The 20,817-nt window shown below is 40.3% G+C and overlaps 1 protein-coding gene and 1 long non-coding RNA gene across 2 annotated transcripts in view; one reads left to right on the forward strand and one right to left on the reverse strand.

Moving 5' to 3' along the window:
• Positions 1 to 20,817, forward strand: part of LOC309695570 (uncharacterized protein) — a 212,766-nt gene that overhangs the window by 40,933 nt on the left and 151,016 nt on the right. The window lies entirely within an intron of this gene.
• On the reverse strand, positions 279 to 1,910 carry LOC309695602. Its single transcript, XR_014273189.1, has 2 exons — positions 1,772 to 1,910; positions 279 to 1,148 (listed from the first exon to the last, which is right to left on the reverse strand). It is a non-coding gene; the product is annotated as an uncharacterized lncRNA (long non-coding RNA).

A 20,817-nucleotide genomic window follows, 5' to 3' on the forward strand; every position in this document is an offset into this window, starting at 1 on the left:
TCTTGTTCATTTAAAGCTTAGACATCAGACTGCGTTACAGTCTCTTTTCTCTTGGATCTGTATAATGTTAGTGGGTGTGGAACACTGTTATTCAGCAGGTGGGTAAAATATCTAAGAGTTGGCTTAAAGGAACTGATAGGGAGCTAAAACAGCTATCAAGCATGTGCAAAGTAATAGAAGAAAAACATGGAGTTAGAGCAGCTAGTACCCTTTAGGTCTTCCTCCAGAAAACCTCAGTATTTAAATAAATGCACAAATTTATGACAAGACATCAGCAATTGTATTAAATTGCATTACTTGCACAGAAGTAAAACAACTTGCCATTTATTTTACAAGAAAATGCATTCACACGTGAGGATTTTAATGGCACAAACAACAATCTTTAGACAATGTTATTTTACAGTTTAACAAGAAAATATTCAAGCCCCAAGTAAGAGAGGCAGGGAGTTTGTGGTGCTGACAGAAAGTCAGGCATTAGTGGCAATTATGTCAATGCCACTTATTCTGGCTCAGAAAATAAACAAATAAAAAAATAAACTGCCTCTTCCACAGTACAATACAAACTGAATTCATCATAGTGTGGATAAAGATTCAAAATCACCACAATTTCAAACAAATCTATTATCAAACCAATCCTGAAACTGCAGTTTCTGGTCCTTAGACGTCCAGCACCAGCAAGCAGTCAAATAGCAGCATGTACAACAGGAATCATGTAAAGAAATACACTGTCCATAAAAGGAATCCATAATGAATCCAAAAGTATCACTTATTTTCCAACAAACAGCGTTGCTGGTACTTTCCCCCATATGAATGACAGCAGTCATCCACAGACAGGCACGTTTCCAAAATATACACATTTCGCTAATTCTGTTATTAAACACTTTGTTTTTAATTCTAGGAGTCTATCATATAATCTATCAACAGTATCTTTCACCGTTTACCTGCTTATCACTGTTCAAATAAATGCTTTCACAGACAATCTGTGACCATGTTCCATCCAGTCAATTGTCCAGTTCGATATCAGCAGCAGGAAAGATGCAGAGTATCCTCTGGATACTTGGGAGTGAGCTCTATCATTACTACAAGGACTCTTCATCAGAAACACTGTCTGCATTTGCCTTTGTCAGGAGCTCGAGCTCCTCACTGTCCTGCAACACAAAAAAGAGACAAGGCATCAGAATGAATGAACAAGTGATCAAATCCAGTGGACAAATCTGCAGACATTGAGGCACTGTGCACATCTTTTTTCTGTCTTCAGAAAGTGGAGGGCAGTATTTACTCCCCGAAAAACACCGGGGAAGTACCGTGCATTTTAAAGCCACGGCTGCCAATGGAGAGGGTATTTTTGTTAGTGCTCTAGCAAAGAAACAAACACCTGAAACCTGGCATTTCACCTGATTTACAGGGTTTCTTCAATACAGAACAGGACGCTGGGGATGAAAAGAATTCCAGGATAGTATCCCCACAGACTACTGTATTGTTAAATAGCTTCTTCCATCAAAAAACACTTGACTACTAAAGGAATTCTATGAAGTAAGGCTCCAGCATGAGCCTGGATGCTATTTTCATAGCTGGGAATCAGGTTTCCTCTTGCACTCAAGAAATGACATTACAGAGAAACAAGAGCCAAGTTTCCTGCAGAGCACTTGGTATGTGGGCGGGAGTAGAGGAAGTGGATATACATCGGGGTTAGGTGAGCGAAGTTGTGTGAGGAAAAGGAGTGTGTGGGCTTGTGTGCGTGACTACTGAGGATTTGTGGTTTGTCTCCTACCCCTCTTGACCTCTCAAACACCTCCCCGTTGATGACCCGTAGTTTCTCCCGCTGCAGGCTATATTCCAGGTCCTTGGGCCAGCTGGCATTGTAGATAAAGATGGCCAGCAGGACCATGGGTGCCTGGAGGAAGAAGTCCAGCGAAGGGTGGAAGTCAAAGAGGAAGAGGGAGAGGCCTGTGACCAGAACAGTAGTGAACTGGCCAGTCACCACTTCCTCTGCTTATCAATTTGACAGACTTCCTTCAACCCAGCCATGCCTTCCAGCTCATCCTGGAGGACACAGTATTCCCCAAGCCCGCTGAGACCTCCTCCCAGTAGGACATGGCCAAAAACATCTCACCTACCAAGGAGTCCAGGAGGAATCCTGGTTAGATACCTCAACTGTCTTCTTTTGATGAACATATTTTCTCTTCCTCAAGCAACTTATATAATCCACATGGACATGTTTGCATATAATTCAAAGCAGCAAACTAATTAAATTAAATTAAATTAAATTAAATTAAATTAAATTAAATTAAATTAAATTAAATTAAATTAAATTAAATCAAATTAAATTAAATTAAATTAAATTAAATTAGAGTGGACATCTCCAGCAACAGAAATGACAGTAGGAGATCTCAGTTCAATAAACATCACACTTATGCCTGCTTGATATTCATCTTCCAGTCATATGCTGTATAAAACAGTATTCAAATGTCCCTCTGATGTGAGAATGATGCACTACAGTGCTGACTGAAGTTATCAATCTTGTGATAGGCAGAAACACCAAAAGTTAAAAATGGAACAGTCAGGTCACTAAACTGCTGAGACTGGAGTGGGGCTGGTGGAAACTGCGGCAGACCAGGGCACTGAAACATAGACAGACGGTTCTTTTGCAATGAAAAACATAAACACCCATGCTCCCGGTAGGTTTCCGCTGTGTCAGCTGTTTACATTATAGGTGCTTATGCAGTAACCATGGTAACCACGGACTCTGAGCGGCTGGATCGACGGAGGTCAGACAACAATTTTACATATATGATCTTCAAACAGGACACAGCCATTATCCGTCCTGGCCTCATATCAAATGTGAACGCAGACTGAGTCTATGTTTGACGTTTTCTTTATATCTAATCTTCCTCTCAAACATTTAAACAGCAGCGAGTCTGCAGCTGAGGGAACACAAACTCAAATTGTCGGAACAGGTTTGCTCGTTTCTTGCGTGTATTCATTTGGTGATTTATTAAATGTGTAACTGTTATTCTAATCTGCTGCTGAGTCTCTTACACTGATGAAAATGCAGAAAACACAGATCACGAACACCTGTTCAACCAATCACTTTCATTCCACTTTGATCTGCGACAAACTGACGGTTCATCTCTGTTACAGTGTTGCGTTAGACTGCTATATTTTTTTGTTCTTTATGCTGTAGATTTTCATGTCTCTGGAATAGTTGGCAGTAATAAGGATGATCTTCTGTAAAATCATATTGATATGACCCGTGACATATTCGTACATGTCAGTTAGACTAGTCAGCTGGGAAACTGTTAACTCATAGAGCTGACGATATCGTGGATATGCTGACCTCGCTCCGTGGTGTACAGGTCCGTTTACCCTCATGATTACTATTCACAATAAAAATATTAGCCGAACATCATGAAGTCTGTATGTGTTTCATAGTGTCGAACAACCTTTGTACAGTTAAAGCCAGCAGTTACTACATGACGGAAACACCAACGTTATCTCTTTTATACGTTTATACGCAGGTCACGCTGATTACTGAACAAAAACCCAAAGATCAGCTGTTAATCGAATTTATTTGCTCTCTCTCCTCCTTAAACATGTTTTTAATGTTAGTTATAATTCAGAATTGGCGACTGAAACACGTAGGACACATAAGAACATCAGGAAATAAAACCCCGATAAATATAACCTCAGTAAAAGAAGTCAGTGTCAGCGGGGGTTATTACAGCTGTGTACCAGGGCCTGCGCTTTGTCAGTGGTAATAACAACTTGATTGCTTGCGAGGCGAACGGGTCTATCCTGGGCAGACATCTCCAAAATCATCGAAGCACTTTTGCAAAGAGGCTGTATCTTGACAAACCGACCAGACATATGAAGATTAAATCACTACATTCTCGCTAAAAAAAAATATTAAAACAGTATTTGGTGGCACACAAACAGGGTTTTTCAAAGTTCAGTTCTGTGAGTTTCCACATGCCGGTTGTTGTGTGCTAAAAACAATGGCCACCAGGCCAAAGCAATGGTTTTGACTCGATCAGTGTTAACCCCGCCTCCTGAGTTTGATGGGTGAGGTTGACAGATAAAATTATTTCATGGTGAGACCTGAAGGAGTCAACTGTGCCAAAATGAATTAATTAAATACACAATTAAATAATTATTTAAATGTGGCAATAATTAATTAAAATGTGAAATAAATAAATAATTAAATGTGTCAATAATTAATTAAATGTGTCATTAATTAATTAAATGTGTCAATAATTAATTAATTACATTTGTTGTAAATATTTATGTAATTAATTATTTCCGATAATTAATTAATTTGTGCATGTAAATGGAGAGTCCTCTTCACACACTGAGGTTAATTATAGAGTTCCACAGGGTTCAGTGCTAGGACCAATTCTGTTTACATTATACATGCTTCCCTTAGGCAGTATCATTAGAAGACATAGCATTCATTTTCACTGCTATGCTGATGACACCCAGCTCTATCTGTCCATGAAGCCAGATAACACACACCAATTAGTTAAACTGCAGGAATGTCTTAAAGACATAAAGACCTGGATGGCCGCTAACTTTCTGCTTCTTAATTCAGATAAAACTGAGGTTATTGTACTCGGCCCTGAAAATCTTAGAAATATGGTATCTAATCAGATTCTTACTCTGGATGGCATTACCTTGGCCTCCAGTAACGCGGTGAGGAACCTTGGAGTCATTTTTGACCAGGACATGTCCTTCAACGCACATATTAAACAAATATGTAAGACTGCTTTCTTCCATTTGCGCAACATCTCTAAAATTAGAAATATCCTGTCTCAGAGTGACGCTGAAAAACTAGTTCATGCATTTATTACTTCCAGGCTGGACTACTGTAATTCATTATTATCAGGATGTCCAAAAAACTCACTGAAAAGCCTTCAGCTAATCCAAAATGCTGCAGCAAGAGTCCTGACAGGGACTAGAAAGAGAGAGCATATTTCTCCTGTTTTGGCTTCCCTTCATTGGCTTCCTGTTAAATCCAGAATTGAATTCAAAATCCTGCTCCTCACATACAAGGTCTTAAATAATCAGGCCCCATCTTATCTTAATGACCTTGTAGTACCATATCACCCTATTAGAGCGCTCCGCTCTCGCTCTGCAGGCCTACTTGTTGTTCCTAGAGTATTTAAAAGTAGAATGGGAGGGAGAGCCTTCAGTTTTCAGGCCCCTCTTCTGTGGAACCAGCTTCCAGTTTGGATTCGGGAGACAGACACTATCTCTACTTTTAAGATTAGGCTTAAAACTTTCCTTTTTTCTAAAGCATATAGTTAGGGCTGGACCAGGTGACCCTGAATCCTCCCTTTGTTATGCTGCAATAGATGTAGGCTGCCGGGGGATTCCCATGATGCATTGAGTTTTTCCTTTCCAGTCACCTTTCTCACTCACTATGTATTAATAGACCTCTCTGCATTGAATCATATCTGTTATTAACCTCTGTCTCTCTTCCACAGCATGTCTTTATCCTGTCTTCCTTCTCTCACCCCAACCGGTCGCAGCAGATGGCCGCCCCTCCCTGAGCCTGGTTCTGCCGGAGGTTTCTTCCTGTTAAAAGGGAGTTTTTCCTTCCCACTGTCGCCAAAGTGCTTGCTCATAGGGGGTCATATGATTGTTGGGTTTTTCTCTGTATCTATGAAGCGCCTTGAGGCGACTTTTGTTGTGATTTGGCGCTATATAAATAAAATTGAATTGAATTGAATTGAACATATATTATTGGCCATATTATATTTACATTACCACAGTGAGATGATTTTAGTCTCGTGAACAACATTAGCTAATTGTTATTTACTAACTAATCTTAAAATGACTGTTCAGTACAGAAATGAAGCCCAACAATCATGTTTTACAGTCCTCTGGTCTCAGCCTCAGATACTCAACTAATCAAAGTGATGTCATGACAAAAATAAATGACCAACAAAACATTTTTTCTCCTTCATTTCTGTCAAACAAAGCTGTATGAAACGTTTCTCGCGGTTAGTATCATGGTTGTTAGGCAACCTGAACAGCACGACGAAGGCTAGACCGTCCCATTTCACAAGCCTCTCACTTCCGCACTTCTCGTACTTATAGTACGCACCGTACTCAAGCGTGCAGACCCTGAATTGGGACACAGCCTGGTATGGCGTTATTTTTGTGCCACTATTCTGAGCGCACGTAAAAATTGAGAGCACATAAAAAAAAGTTTGCAGGTACAAGTGTTGCATTTTGAGGAGAAATTTATTTTGAGCGAAGAAAAGCTGAATTTTAGTGAACAAAATTCATTCATGCGTGCAAAACATGTATTTCAGTGTTTGCTATTTTCCATACAAACACACACACAACAGCAGCTCCTCTCGCTCGGTTTTTGCATTTGCCCTCGCTAACAACGTGTTGCTGGCGCTCTCAATATTTCTGCCCGTGCGCGCTCAACTCTTTCTCTACACCGTTACATTTGTGCCACAAAAACAGCCAGACAGGACAGGGTTAAAAAAAAAACCATACCAAAAACACAAAAACAAACAAACGAAAAAAAAACCCGACAAGATACCTGTTTGTATTCATCTAACTTTTGAAAGTTTGATTTGATATATTTGATTTGATATACCTTTATTAGTCCCACAAGGGGAAATTTCATAAGGCTGCCGACCTATTGCACGCAATGGCGGCGCCATCTTACCCTCCGACCATACATACATTACACAAAACATCACATGGGGAAGACAGGTCAGAGAGGTATAACAATGGAAAATGCACCACATGAGGAAAGATAAGGAGAAAAAAAATAACTCCCCCCAGGCTGAGCTCCAACAGGGAGATCAGTTTGAGAACAGAAAAAAAACACCTCTGCACATAGCAAATGCACATTAATGTCCACATCACAACATCAGAGCACGTGACAAGCCACAGGGGATGGATAGGGTGGTGGTGGGGCAATCCGAAGGAACACAGCAGTCGTCCTGCACCATGCTATCATTTCAGCGCGGCACACAGACCTGCTGTCTTCCCCCGCAGGAACAAAGCATCGAAGGCGTTTGGAAGGGAGGGGGATGAGTGCGTGCTTATCAGTGTAAATGTATGTGTGTGCGTGTCCAGAGTTCAGCTGAGACAGTGTCCTTCGGCCTATCAGGCTAAGTAAACAGTCCTCCAGCCGATCCAGGTGTCCTTCATGGGATGGGGAGAACAGTCATCACACAGTCGTTATCAGGGAGTTGTTTTGGTAGGCTCCAGCCTTGGGCCTGAGCAGCTGGCGCCGTGGTGTCCAAATGTAGAATATTGTTGATTTCTCCTTTAGCGAGCAGCGAATTTAGCACTCTGACACTGGGGCCTCGATTTCCCGTTGGATCGTTGCGAGCCTCCCCATGATGGTATCAAACTTCTGTTCCGTGGTGTTGTCATTCTTTTGATTCTGAGACCTCACAGCTGCAGTGAGCCGTTCTGCGATGTTATCCAACTTTCGCTCAAGGGTGTTATTGTGAGCAGGCCCCTCTCTGATGTATCCCATCATACGCTCAATGGTGTTAGTTTGAGTCTTCACGGCAGCTGTAAGCGTCTCCAAGGTGTTGACCATGCTGCGTTCGGTGTGGGAGGCCGCGCCTCGTCCCATCGCTTCAATTCCAGCGGTCAGCTTAGGGGGGGTTTGAACAGCTGGTTCCGCTCTCTTATTTCTCCGATAAGTCAGGGCCAAGCCAGCTCCGATCAGCAAGAACCCTGTTATCATGGTTCCGAATAGGTAAAAGTTAGCTTCATACCTGAGAGATGGTACCTTCAAATTCGTCCTCCATGGTGCTTCTATCACTAAAACAATCCGCTGCTGTACTCATGATCACATGACTTAGATGATTCTGATTGGCTGCTCAAATGCTCATTAGGGGTGGAGCATTTTTATAACATTAGTTACCATAGGGCTTTGGAGCGTGATGTCACGGGGTGGGCGTGGAAAGGATTTTGGCCTGATGCGCCATTTTCGGGGTCAAAATATATGGCGTTATTTTTGTGCCACTATTCTGAGCGCACGTAAAAAAAAATTTGAACCGTCTGAGCTAGTGATGGCCAAATGAAGCTTTCTGAAGCACTGAAGCTTGTATTGAAAAACGGTTCACTACTCGAAGCTTTTCAACACAGTCCTCTCTGGTGACATCTGGTGGCCAAAAATATGAAGAGCAGCTTGAATCCACAAAATAAAACCAACCGCTTCATTATGATTGCCCACACTACAGAGTGGAATCCTGTCTGATATTGGGCCTCCGTTGTGTTGCTTTGAACGTGTATTTTTTGGTGGTTAAAATGTGTTTTATTCGTTTAATAAATAGTTTTGACCAGTAAACTCTCCTTGTTTAAACATGCACCATGGTGTGGTCTTTCTTTGCTTGTGACTTCTTGATGTTGGTAAATACAATAATTGAAAAATACCGCGTTACATATATATACATATAATAATGTAAAACACATTATGGAGTATGCTTCTGCTGTGAGGTCTTGCCTCCATGCAGGTATGCAATTAATCGCCGGAGGGGTGTATTTATAAATAATATTATATTAAGGAAATTTTCCCAGACATATTTTTGACCTGGGGGTAGAATTGATTGTGAAATGGAAAAGGAAAATGCTTATGAACTTGCAAATTAAAAACATGATGCATTGACGGTAACCCTTTTTCATTTTTATTTAAAAAGAGAATTTGTTCTAGTGTGCGATGGCCGAACCTGTTCCTTTTCGTGGAGATAATTTCTCCTGCCTTAAGGAACATCCCTTCACATGGAACAGAAGACGCTGGAGTGCAGAGAAACTGGTAGAGATGCAGTTATACAGTCTACCTGGGCCTCACAAACTATCAGCTAAAGAGAATAAAGAAATTCAATTGCTGCACATTTGGCAGACTAACATTTTCAGATTAATTAAACAATAAAATATATATTTTTACAACATTACATGTAAAGAGTCAAGTGGAAGTTTTTCTAAAGTTATTTAATGATATTTATATTATGGAAGCAGATTTTTGACATTTTACCTTTTTCCCGTTTTCAGATATGATAAACACGCACAAAACAAAAGCAAACGGCCAGAACACAAAGCTGGAAAACCCACCCGATTGACAAAAATCAACTCAAAATACTCCCACACAACAGAACCTCCTCTATTCCTCGCTGGCTCCAAATCTCTCAGTAGAAATATCAGTGGTTCGCTATCTGTCACCATCAAAACACTCCACAAATCCCGCGAATGATTCGCTTCCTTATAAACCATTGAATCAGACACCGAAGCAGTTAGGTTCTAAATGAAGCTTCGGACATCGCTGATCACGTGACTCTGGCCAAACGAATCAAGCTTCGACACAGTGCTTCCGAAGCAGTGTGTTGATTTTTTTGACACATGCACCGGAGCTTCAGCTTCAAGCGGACCATCACTAGTCTGAGCGCAGGTTCGAGTCCTGGGCCCTGTTTCAGGAAGCCGGTTTAGAAAACTCAGAGTGAAAAACGATACGCAGGGTTGAGTAACCCCGAACTGTCCAACTCGGAATATTCGGTTTCAGAAAGGCTGATAACAAGTAGTTCAATCAACGCGGAGTTGCTTTAACCCCAAGTGAAGCGCGCGGACGAGGATACATAAAGCCCTGATAAGCGGAGCACAGATTAAGCGAGTCACCATGGAGACGGAGGGAAAGAAGGCGCGGTCAATGTATTTTACAGCGCTTGAGGCCGAAATCCTGATGGCAGCATATGCCGATAACATGCAAATTCCGTGGAAAAAAGTAACACAGCCTCAGCTGCAAAAGACAGGGAGCATGCATGGCAAAACATAGCCGACAGAGTCAATGCGTGAGTGTTAATATAAACATTGATCTAGGGATTTCCACCCATTTAACACGTTATTTTATCATATGTTATTTTATCATATGTTATTTTATTTGTTATTTTATACATTTTATTTTGTGATGTGATGTGAGCGCAGGTGCAACCCAACAGGCCCCAAACGTTCCTGGCAGCAAGTAAAAATGAAATATAAAAATATAGTCCAAACAGGTAAGGTGTAATTGTATTATGAGCCATAGTGCTTGGTCTGTTTGTCCCATGTAAATCAATTGCAGTTAGAGGCTACATTAATTTTCTTTCTGTAAGCACTTATTGAAATTATCTGAGCACATTACAAGTACATATTTGCTTACTCTGTATGCTCAAATGTGACCCGTTATAGCCAACAGAAAAAAAGCAGAGGTCCGAAAAACAGGTGGGGGTCCTCCACCACCACCACTCACAGAGGCTGAGCAGTTGGCCCTCAGCCAAAACAGTGGGCGCCCTGTGGCCGAAGGCATCTCTGCGGGGACATCCTCTGAGCCAATAACCCCGCAAGACACAAGTGCCTACATAGGGGGTAAATTCAAAATAATACATGATGCGCATACATCCTTTCTTCACAGTCACCTTTGCAGTGCTGCTCATTCATTTGATAAACTCTTTACCATAATGGATTATTTTGTAGTGAAGTTATTTTCCTACTGATTTTGCCTTCCCTCAGTCTTGGTTGTCTTTGAGAGCATAATGACAATGAAGTGTAAGGTGATTGGTATGTTTGTTAATTGCCATTTGGTCCCTTGTAAGTTATGAGTGACCTGTATAAACCTCATATTCTATCAGTTGATGGTGGTGGTGTACTGCATCTGGTGCAGCCTCCTGTTGAGCCAGACCAACATGCAGTTGTGAGTAGTACTCCACAGATTATATGAGTTTACAGTAGAACAGCAATGTTGTTTATTTCTTTACTACAGGAAAATAATGAAGAAACATTGACAGCTGTTACAGAGGAGGAAGCAACAGAGACACTTTATGAGGTTTACATCTTTTAATACTTTGTGTACAGGAAATACAGGCGACCAATAAAGCCAGTTGAACAAAAAATCTGTTTATTCTTCTTTCAACATGTTGAGGTGATGGGTCAAAAGAAATGATTGTGACATATGGTGTCTCTGACTGCGCTTCCATCTTGTATGTCCGTGGGAGGGTCAGGATGTTCATGGTTTGGATCACTGCTGATGTTTGGTTCAGAAGGACAGTGTTCTCCTCTAATTGTGGCAATGTTGTGTAGAATCACACATGCCACAATAATGTCACATGCCCTTTCTGGGGTGACCCTGAGTCTTTGCAGGCACTGGAACCGGGCCTTAAGCATTCCGATAGTCATTTCAATTCTGGCTCTTGTCCTGCAATTAGCCAGATTATATCGCTGCTGTGGGCCCGGGTCAGGGTCAGAGTAAGGGGTAAGCAAATAGGGTAAACATGGATACTCCCTATCACCAAGCAAGTAGCCAGTGAACTCTCCTAAGACAGAAGGATACACTTCAGTTCAAATGTCCCTGAAGCAATTGGTCTTTATATATTTTAAAGTATTCTCAACTCACCATGTCCAAATTTTGTGCTCAGTGTACATTCACGGAATATTTGTGAGTCATGGACAGAGCCTGGCCACTTGGCTTCCACATTTGTGATAATGTTGGCAGCATCACATATGATCTTCACAGTGCAGAGAACACAAATTAGCATCCATTACTATAATGAAATGATTTGTTAGTTTGAAATGCTACAGGGAACTATGTACCTGTACATTAATGCTGTGGAAAGACTTCCTGTTCACATAGTCTCCTTCATTTACTGAAGGAGCAATGATTGGAATGTGAGTGCCATCTCTACAGCCAACCACGCCTGGGAACCCTGAAAATAAATGTAAAATTTAAGTAGTAGTCCAAGTATCACCACATCATAAATTAAGTTTTGGTCATCCTGATACCTGCAATTTTGTGGCATCCCTCTTTGATGAATCTTGTGGGTCTGTGACCGGGGAACACCACAGACGAGTACAGGAGACGTTTCAGTGCAACTGTAACATTCCTGACTGCCCGACAGACGGTAGCCTTGGAAACGTGCTCAGCGTCACCAATATTATACAGAAAGCTCCCGTTTGCAAAAAACCGAAGTGCAATACAAATAATATGTACAGAACTGAGAGCATGTCCGCGATGTGTCACATGCGTAATATATGGCCTGAGGATGTTATCCAAATAACTTATAGATTGTGCTGAGAAACGGTAACGTTCGCACAGGAAATCATCAGGAAATGATAAAATGTCCAAACGCGCTCTGATCACTCTCTCCCGGCGGAGAGCTCTGCGGAGAATTTGGGCTTCACGATCTACTGGCTCTTCAAGGAAGAGGCACGCCATGTCTGACACTTCCTACTGTCAGGTTTCCGACAAAGGGGCGGAGACAGTCAGGGTTAGTTGTAGTAAACCTGCTAGGGGCAGGTTAGCTTCACGGAGTGTGTCGTCATAGTGACTCACTGAGGCTTCATCTGAACTCGCTTTGTGAAACCGAAAACCCAGAGTTTTCGTTAACTCAGGGTATACTTACTCAGTTTTTCCACTAAACCGGCTTCCTGAAACAGGGCCCAGTACTTGGAATGGAAGACGACTCGTTTGGAATCTTTTATGCAATTAAAAATAAACTAAATATAATTAAATTAATATATTAACAGCTTTTAGGAATTGTGTTAGTGCAATGTTTAACTCTTTTGAAATCACAGCTTGTTAAAATGATCTTTGATTTTCCAAATTCTTGCTGGTAGATACTCCAATAAAATAGCTTCAAACAGACGTGGTTATGAACTTATTGACAGCAGTACACTAACTACATGTAAATAAAAATTAACAACCGCAGGAACGTAACAGCTTAATATAATTTGTAGATAACAATTTATAGTTAGATTAATTTCTTATCTGGGTATTGGACATACAAAGTTATGTTGCAATGTAGGAAAAAATTATAAGAACAACAGAATAGTTGGTGCTGATGTCAGAGATAAACCAGGGTGAAAGGCATCGCCATCTGATCAGTGTGATGTGGAGATTAGCAGAAAGTAGGTGGAATAAACCACACTAAGTGTGAGAGAAAAACAATGACAAGTAAAATAGAAATAGAAAAGACAATACTACAAAGGAAATAGTATTATGAATACAACATTTTGTATCTCTGATATGCAGACAGAATCCCAGCCGGTCACAGCATATGGCAGCCCCTTCATGAGCCTGGTAGTGCTGGAGATTTCTTCCTGTTAAAAGGGAGGTTTTCCTTGCTGCTGTCGCCATAGCTTTTGATCTTTTGTGTGAGTGTCTCTCTCTCTCTGTGTGTGTGTGTGTGTGTGGTGGTCATGTTTGTATGTCTTGTCTAGCATTTATTTTTCTTTCCCATAATTAGAACTCCTCGGCTGCAAAGACAAATTTATGGTGGCGATTCTAAGTGTCTTTTGCAATCTTTTTATTCATTTTTAATTTTTTATTAATGATTTGTTGTGTTCCTGTGCTCCATGAATTTACAGTGGATGGAACGTCATTGCTCTGAAACTGAGACCCCTGAAGAGCTGCAACAACCTCCCTGGTTCCAGCTTGATCCACTAACCCTGATTGGAGAACCTTCAAATGAATCCATCTTTTCCATCTTCTCCTAAAAGGTAACAACATGGACTCCTAATTCAAGCCTGTTTCCACTGCCACTCCTCCAAAGTTTGCTGTTATACAACAACCGTTCAGTGAATAAGAACACTGAATTCTGCTGTCTTTTATAGGATACTGGATCTTGGAAAATAGGAATACCCATTAGGAATTTTATGTGTAACTAATATAACTAACTTAATAACAAGATTTGCACAGCTACCATTAGGAATCATTTTATTTGAAATTATACCTTGTAAAAGAAATCAATAAACTTTGACTCTGTACTATTAAATAAAATGTTGCACAAATGCCCATTTTTTTTCTTTTTAACTAATCTCACATAACTTTATTAATCCCAAAAAGGGCCATTTTTGTCTGCTCATTCACACAACCTATAAAAATTAATGATCATAAATATGAATCCAAACGACCCCTGTCAGCTTTTAGTAGTCTAACAGCTAAAGATTAGTACAAATATATTACATTGCATTTTTTGCTTAGTCTTGGGAACAACAATGAGCATCACATTTGGATTCACCTGTAGTTTTCTTTTCTTGTCTGCAGTTTGAACCACCATAAATATTGATGTTAGACAACCTTTGACATCCCGCATTAACCCAGTGTGAGAATAAAGACACACAATTTTGATATTTGTAAAGAAATAAACTTTATTGATCTTCCTTTTAATCTGCATTTATTTACTTAGATGTATTTGTTGGAATGGAGCAGGAGCAACACCACCACATACAATAATATGGTTGCAGCTGCAACTGCAAGTAGTATCCACCAGGTCAATGGATCCGATAATTGCCAACATGTACACCTAAAACGTTTATGAGGATAAGATGTTAGTGGATGTATTCTTTTATTGTGGTAAGTATCTCTGTGTAACAAAGACAAACTGCTCTTGCCTGCAAAGTTCTCCTCTAGGATCCTCATCTTGTAGGCTCAGACCAATGCGTGCTTCATTGTCAGCATTTTGCAGCTGTATTTCTACTTCATTGTCAGCATTTTGCAGCTGTATTTCCACTGCATGAAGCACAAATAAAAATCTTAGGAATACCATGTGGGACCACTGAATCTCAGGAATCAAACATATGTAGAACTAACACTTGTACATACCTGACATTGTTCTTCCTTCCTCTGCATGTGATGGAGCCAAGTTTCCAAAGATAAGACACATACAGAGGAAATAACCATTACTATCTTGGAAGGATTAGTGATTTTTATTCTACAAGTGGAAGATCTAAATATTAGAATGGAAATTTTGGAAGAATTATTGATTTGTATTCTAAAAATTTGAAGAACTAGAAATTAATATCATAAAAATGAAAGCATTAGTGATTTTGGTTGAACTTACCTTGAAGTAAATCTTTTCCAGTCTGCTGTATTCTGTAGGACACCTTCTTCAAGCAGTGGTACAGGAAGAAGTCTGCATCCTTCAAGAAAAACATGATTTTCATGCAGGACAATGCTCCATCACACGCGTCCAAGTACTCCACAGCGTGGCTGGCAAGAAAGGGTATAAAAGAAGAAAAACTAATGACATGGCCTTCTTGTTAACCTGATCTGAACCCCATTGAGAACCTGTGGTCCATCATCAAATGTGAGATTTACAAGGAGGGAAAACAGTACACCTCTCTGAACAGTGTCTGGGAGGCTGTGGTTGCTGCTGCACACAATGTTGATGGTGAACAGATCAAAACACTGACAGAATCCATGGATGGCAGGCTTTTGAGTGTCCTTGCAAAGAAAGGTGGCTATATTGGTCACTGATTTGTTTTTGTTTTGTTTTTGAATGTCAGAAATGTATATTTGTGAATGTGGAGATGTTATATTGGTTTCACTGGTAAAAATAAATAATTGAAATGGGTATATATTTGTTTTTTGTTAAGTTGCCTAATAATTCTGCACAGTAATAGTCACCTGCACACACAGATATCCCCCTAAAATAGCTAAAACTAAAAACTACTTCCAAAAACATTCAGCTTTGATATTAATGAGTTTTTTGGGTTCATTGAGAACATGGTTGTTGTTCAATAATAAAATTATTCCTCAAAAATACAACTTGCCTAATAATTCTGCACTCCCTGTAGGCTTTACTGTAGAACTGGATGTTTTCACTTTACAATCTAAATTACGTTCCAGGGTTATGATTTTAACCCTCCAGATTGTAGTGAATCAGATAAATAAAACATCCTAAACCAGCGGTCTCCAACCTTTTTTGCGCCACGGACCGGTTTATGCCCGACAATATTTTCATGGACTGGCCTTTAAGGTGTTGCGGATAAATACAACAAAATAAAACTAGTACCGGTACCGAAAAAAAAGAAGATCTATTCATAACACACGTGAAAAGACCCAGGAAAACCGAGTTAACAATAAAAACGATAACAAAATAACGCTGAAAACCGATAAAAACCCTGAAAACCATACATTTCACACCTGAGCCTCAACTCTCGCGGCCCGGTACCGGTCCGAGGCCCGGGGGTTGGGGACCGCTGTTCTAAAGCAAAAATAGATGAGTGCACACCTCGACTGAAGCCACACACTCAGACGTGCAGCTCTGAAACAACAGAGAGGAAAGCTGATGTAACTCAATCACTCTATGCCGTGAACTAATTTAGAAGATCTTGAAATGCAGACAGCTAATGGCCTGAAGGACTTTAAAGTTCATTTAAAGCTTCCTGGTGGTAACTTGTGAAAAACTACTTTAGTGCTTACATGGTAAATGGTAAATGGCCTGCATTTGTATAGCGCTTTTCTAGTCCCTAAGGACCCCAAAGCGCTTCACACTACATTCAGTCATTCACCCATTCACACACACATTCACACACTGGTGATGGCAGCTACATTGTAGCCACAGCTGCCCTGGGGCGCACTGACAGAGGCGAGGCTGCTGGACACTGGCGCCACCGGGCCCTCTGACCAAGAACATCACAGATACTCACCACGTGTACTTTTCTGTGTTCTCATTCCTATCATTAGGTCAAGCCTACATGGTGTGCGGTGATGACAAAGGCAAGATATGGACATACCACATCCCCAACCTCCAGAAGAACAGTTTCCACACTGGGAAAACCATACTGCCCACTGAGGTATCTGTATTTTCAGACAGTAGCTTTCTCTTACGATTCTTGTTTAGAGAAATATCGATTGTTTTTTTTGTTCTTTTTTTTCTAAAAATGAGTCTATTAAATTAGTCTGGGAGGTAGTTGCAGTCAGACAAAACAAACTCCCAGATTAGTGAATGTTATCCTAATCATCAGTTATACTTTCCTTAGTTGTCCTTGTTTTTACTCTCTTTTACTTTTATGTCTTATTAAAGTTGTTTCACAATCTTAGCTCTGAAAAGTGAAAACACATGGAGCTTCATCCGCCCACTTGTTTGTTTTCCAGCTGGATTTCTGGTGATGTCACAACATACCCAGATCTCAGCACTGGGCTGAAACATTGTCCTTCATGTGTGAATCCACTGAAGTCCCGTAAAGAGAGAGTTCCTTTGTCTTGCACTCAAAAGACATTTAAATTTGCAGAAGCAGTTAATTGTGTTGTTCCTAGAGAAATACACGTGCACAGGAATGCACACAGGAAGCTTACAATAGATAAACACGGGCCATTCAAGTATTATTTTAGCTTCAGCATAATTTCCTCGGATTTTGTCTGCATCTCTGATAACAGATGTGTGCAACCACCATAAATATGAGAGATTTGAGCTGTGTAGTTGATTTTTGTTTCATTTTGGAAGATTACACAATGACCAGCTCTCACGTATAAACACAGGATTATCGCGCACAGGAGTACCTGTGCAGGACATTAAGATAACGTAAAGGATGGAGACATTTTAAATCTACATTTCAATGAAATAAATGTCACTATCCATCTTTACTCTTTAAAGAGAGCTCAGTTTGCTTGCCTCTTTCAGCCTGCACATGAAATGTAAAGACTAGTGAGTTGAGACTTCCGAAGCTTCACGTCGGCCGCGTGTAATGAGATTAAACTTCAGATGCATTTCGCTTTTCTCTCCACTCAGCACTAACATGTTGTTTGTTTTTGGCAGGTGTTGGAGTGGCCGACCCCAGTTAAGAACGGCCACGGCAAGGTAGAAGGCCCCTCCATCAACAGCGTAGCCATGGACCCTGAGCTACGCTATCTAGTTGCCCTTAGTGACAAGAATATGGTGATAGTGTGGAAGAGAGAGGAGTCGCCCTGAGCAACCATGGACTGCACAGCCATAAAGAATCTGAGTGTGCCCCATTACTGAAAATGTGTACATTTTTGCGAGTGTTGATGCTACATCAGCATCTAAAAGCATCACAGACTGAAGAACAAAATAACTCTGTTACTTTTTTTATACAATAGTGTATTATGTGCAGTTTAAACATAAAACTGTAATTTGCAGATGTTTTTGTTTTTACTTAAAGTTGCTGCTGTTATGAGTTACAGGCGATCATAGCTAGGTGACTTTGACTGTGACATAATTATCTGTTGATTTGTCCAGAATGGACAGAAACAGCTCCATTTAGATCTACATGGTTACAATAATGAACCGTGGACTTCAAAATTCAGCTGATGACTGAATTTGTTTTCTTGTTTCTACTCCCTGGCACAGTTTCACAGTTTGGATGTGCAAAGTTTACTTCAGTGTAAAAGTACAAGCGAGCCCAACATTAACAAAGCCATTTAGCTGGTTTAAGTTTAACTTGAATTAGTTAAAGCTTTGTTAAACTTTTTTTAGCAGATCTGTGTGTAATGTCAGAACGGTCACGAGTTCATGTCAAAGAATTATTCCTAACTTTAATGATGTGTTGTTGTAAGGTCTCACCCCTCCCATCACCCTTGTTTCAACCAGTAAGGACCTGGTTTTAGCAGAAAAAGCTGTCCTAGCACACAGCAGATTGTGACTCCACATAATAAGACTGCTCAGTGTCTGTAGGATGTTTTAAGGGCTACAGTTTATCCACATTTTCACTGTAACAAACTTCATGTTTCACATTAAATTGGTTCATTCAGATTTAAGCCGTCAGAGTCTGCGGCTTGTTTCTTTTTTGAAATATATGCTTTGTTGATAAGTATAGTTTTCGAATGTGAATGATTGAGGCTTTTATTTTCCCGTGCTACTTTTTAATGATCAGGGGTCCGTTCTTCGTACCTCGCTAAGTAAGTTAGCTCATCCGGGACTTGCTGTCATAGCAACAGATCCGTAAGTGTAAACCTGCTCGGGAGCAGGCTTACTTCATGTAAACAAGATTAGATCGCGGCCACTCAGGTATGTCCGCTTCATTTATACGAAAGCAACAGCGATATTTTTCCACTGTTTTTCCATAAATAAACATTATCAATGTAACTAAAGATAATGCAGTATTTGATTCTTTTATTGATTCCATACAGATACATACAGGTCATTTCCTAAAAAAAGGGAAATGTACTATTAATCATTCTATTTCATGTATTTGATTATTTCAGATGTAATTCATATTTTAGAGTAGTAATAGTAAATTACTTTGTGTAATCAAGATCAGAGACCACGGCTATAAAAGCGAAGGTGGATTTGGGAAGTCTGTCGGAGCCATGTCCTGTCCGTATACGCGAGCAACCCATTGCGGAAGGTGCAAGATTGATGAGGAGAGTTTTCAGAATTCAGCGTATATTACGGGATAGACAGGATCCTTTAGCTCAGCTTGACAGTGTGCTCATAGAGAGATATCGATTTTTCCGTGAGGGTATTATTTACTTAACCAACTTGTTGACGAGGGGGTGCAGGACCACCACCTGTCTTTTTTTGCTCTGCCCTTTTCTTGGTTGCTGTTATGAACAAACAAACAGATTATTTCAGGGTCTCTTTCCAAGAGACTAAAAGCAATATAAGTGATAAATATTACCATTCTGTAGAATATTCTTATATTTCACTTTTACTTGTTCCCATGTTCTAGTGGGTCCTGTTGTGGCTCTAATGTGAAAGAGGATATAATGTAACATAATATAATATGATATAATGTAATGTAATATAATATAATAAATTTACCCTACCAGAGGGGCCGATGGTGAGATATGGCAGCCTGGCTTCTGTCAGTCTGCCCCAGGGCAGCTGTGGCTACAACCGTAGCTGCCTCCACCAGTGTGTGAATGTGAGAGTGAATGAATAGTGGCATTGTAAAGCGCTTTGGGTGCCTTGAAAAGCGCTATATAAATCCAATCCATTATTATTATTATTACTATTATTAAATTACTTACGAGTTTAATTTGTCAGCAACTTTCTGCCAGCCCTCTCTCCTTGCTTTTGCAGCCTTTGCAGTGTTCCCTTGCGTTTTAATTAAACTCTGAAACTCTTGAAATCCCTCAATCAAGAGTTCTTGCTCTGCTGCCGAAAAATACCGAGCGCGCTCCTTCGACATTTTCGCCAACCAATCAAAGGGTTGCCGATCAATGTTTCTACTATTGATGCGTAGCCCCTGTTAAGCCACCCAGTGATCTCACATTACTTTATCCAGCTATACTAATCGTCAGCAACAGGTGTGTTCGGAGAACCGGAATAGCGAGCTCAAAGTTGGCGCGATGATTTGGTCTTGGATGTAGTAAGCGAGGTACGAAGAACGGACCCCAGATAACACTGAAGAGTGAAACTGCTGCAACATTTACTTTTCTGAATACTTCTCATGTCAGTGTGCTTATTGTGTTTTTATGCTTTAAAGCTGAAAGTGGACTGTTTTTTCTATTTAATTAAAGACGTTTTTAGCTTGCTTCTAACTGCTTTTGGCTTTTAAATGTATTCTGTTGTTCAATCAAATGTCTGAATTCATAAGAAGTACAGCAAAGATGTAAACAGGTTGTTCTGTTGTACCTGGTATTGACTATTCTCATTTTAACCACTTGGTGGCTGGCATGGTTGTTTTTTCCTTAGCTCTGAAAACACAGACTGCATTCTTTGGAAGGAATTTACTTGAAGGGTGCTTGTGCCCAGTAATGTATATGCTTAAAAAACAAACAATAAAAACAGAAGATTTCATTACAGAATCATATGTAATGAACAGACACGACTATGTGCGGGGTCCCTTCGCTGAACAAAGTCTGCACAGTTTTAACACTTAGCTTAACGAGAGCATGCACGCAGACTGAGGGGGGACACTGCCGTAGCATGTAACTAACTCAGCGAGTCACAGCTTGGCCACAGCAAGCCCATTTTAAAGGCTCCGATTCTCCATTTATGCTGTGTTCAGGTCATATCGGACTTACAGTTGACTTCTCACGTTTAAGGCCAAAACCCTCAATCTCCAAATGAATATTACAAGTAAAAGAGATTCTGAGACTGTAATTTCAGCCACTTGACATAG

This window comes from Aulonocara stuartgranti, assembly GCF_965226115.1.
Source record: "Aulonocara stuartgranti genome assembly, chromosome: 19".
Classification (NCBI taxonomy): Eukaryota; Metazoa; Chordata; class Actinopteri; order Cichliformes; family Cichlidae; genus Aulonocara; species Aulonocara stuartgranti.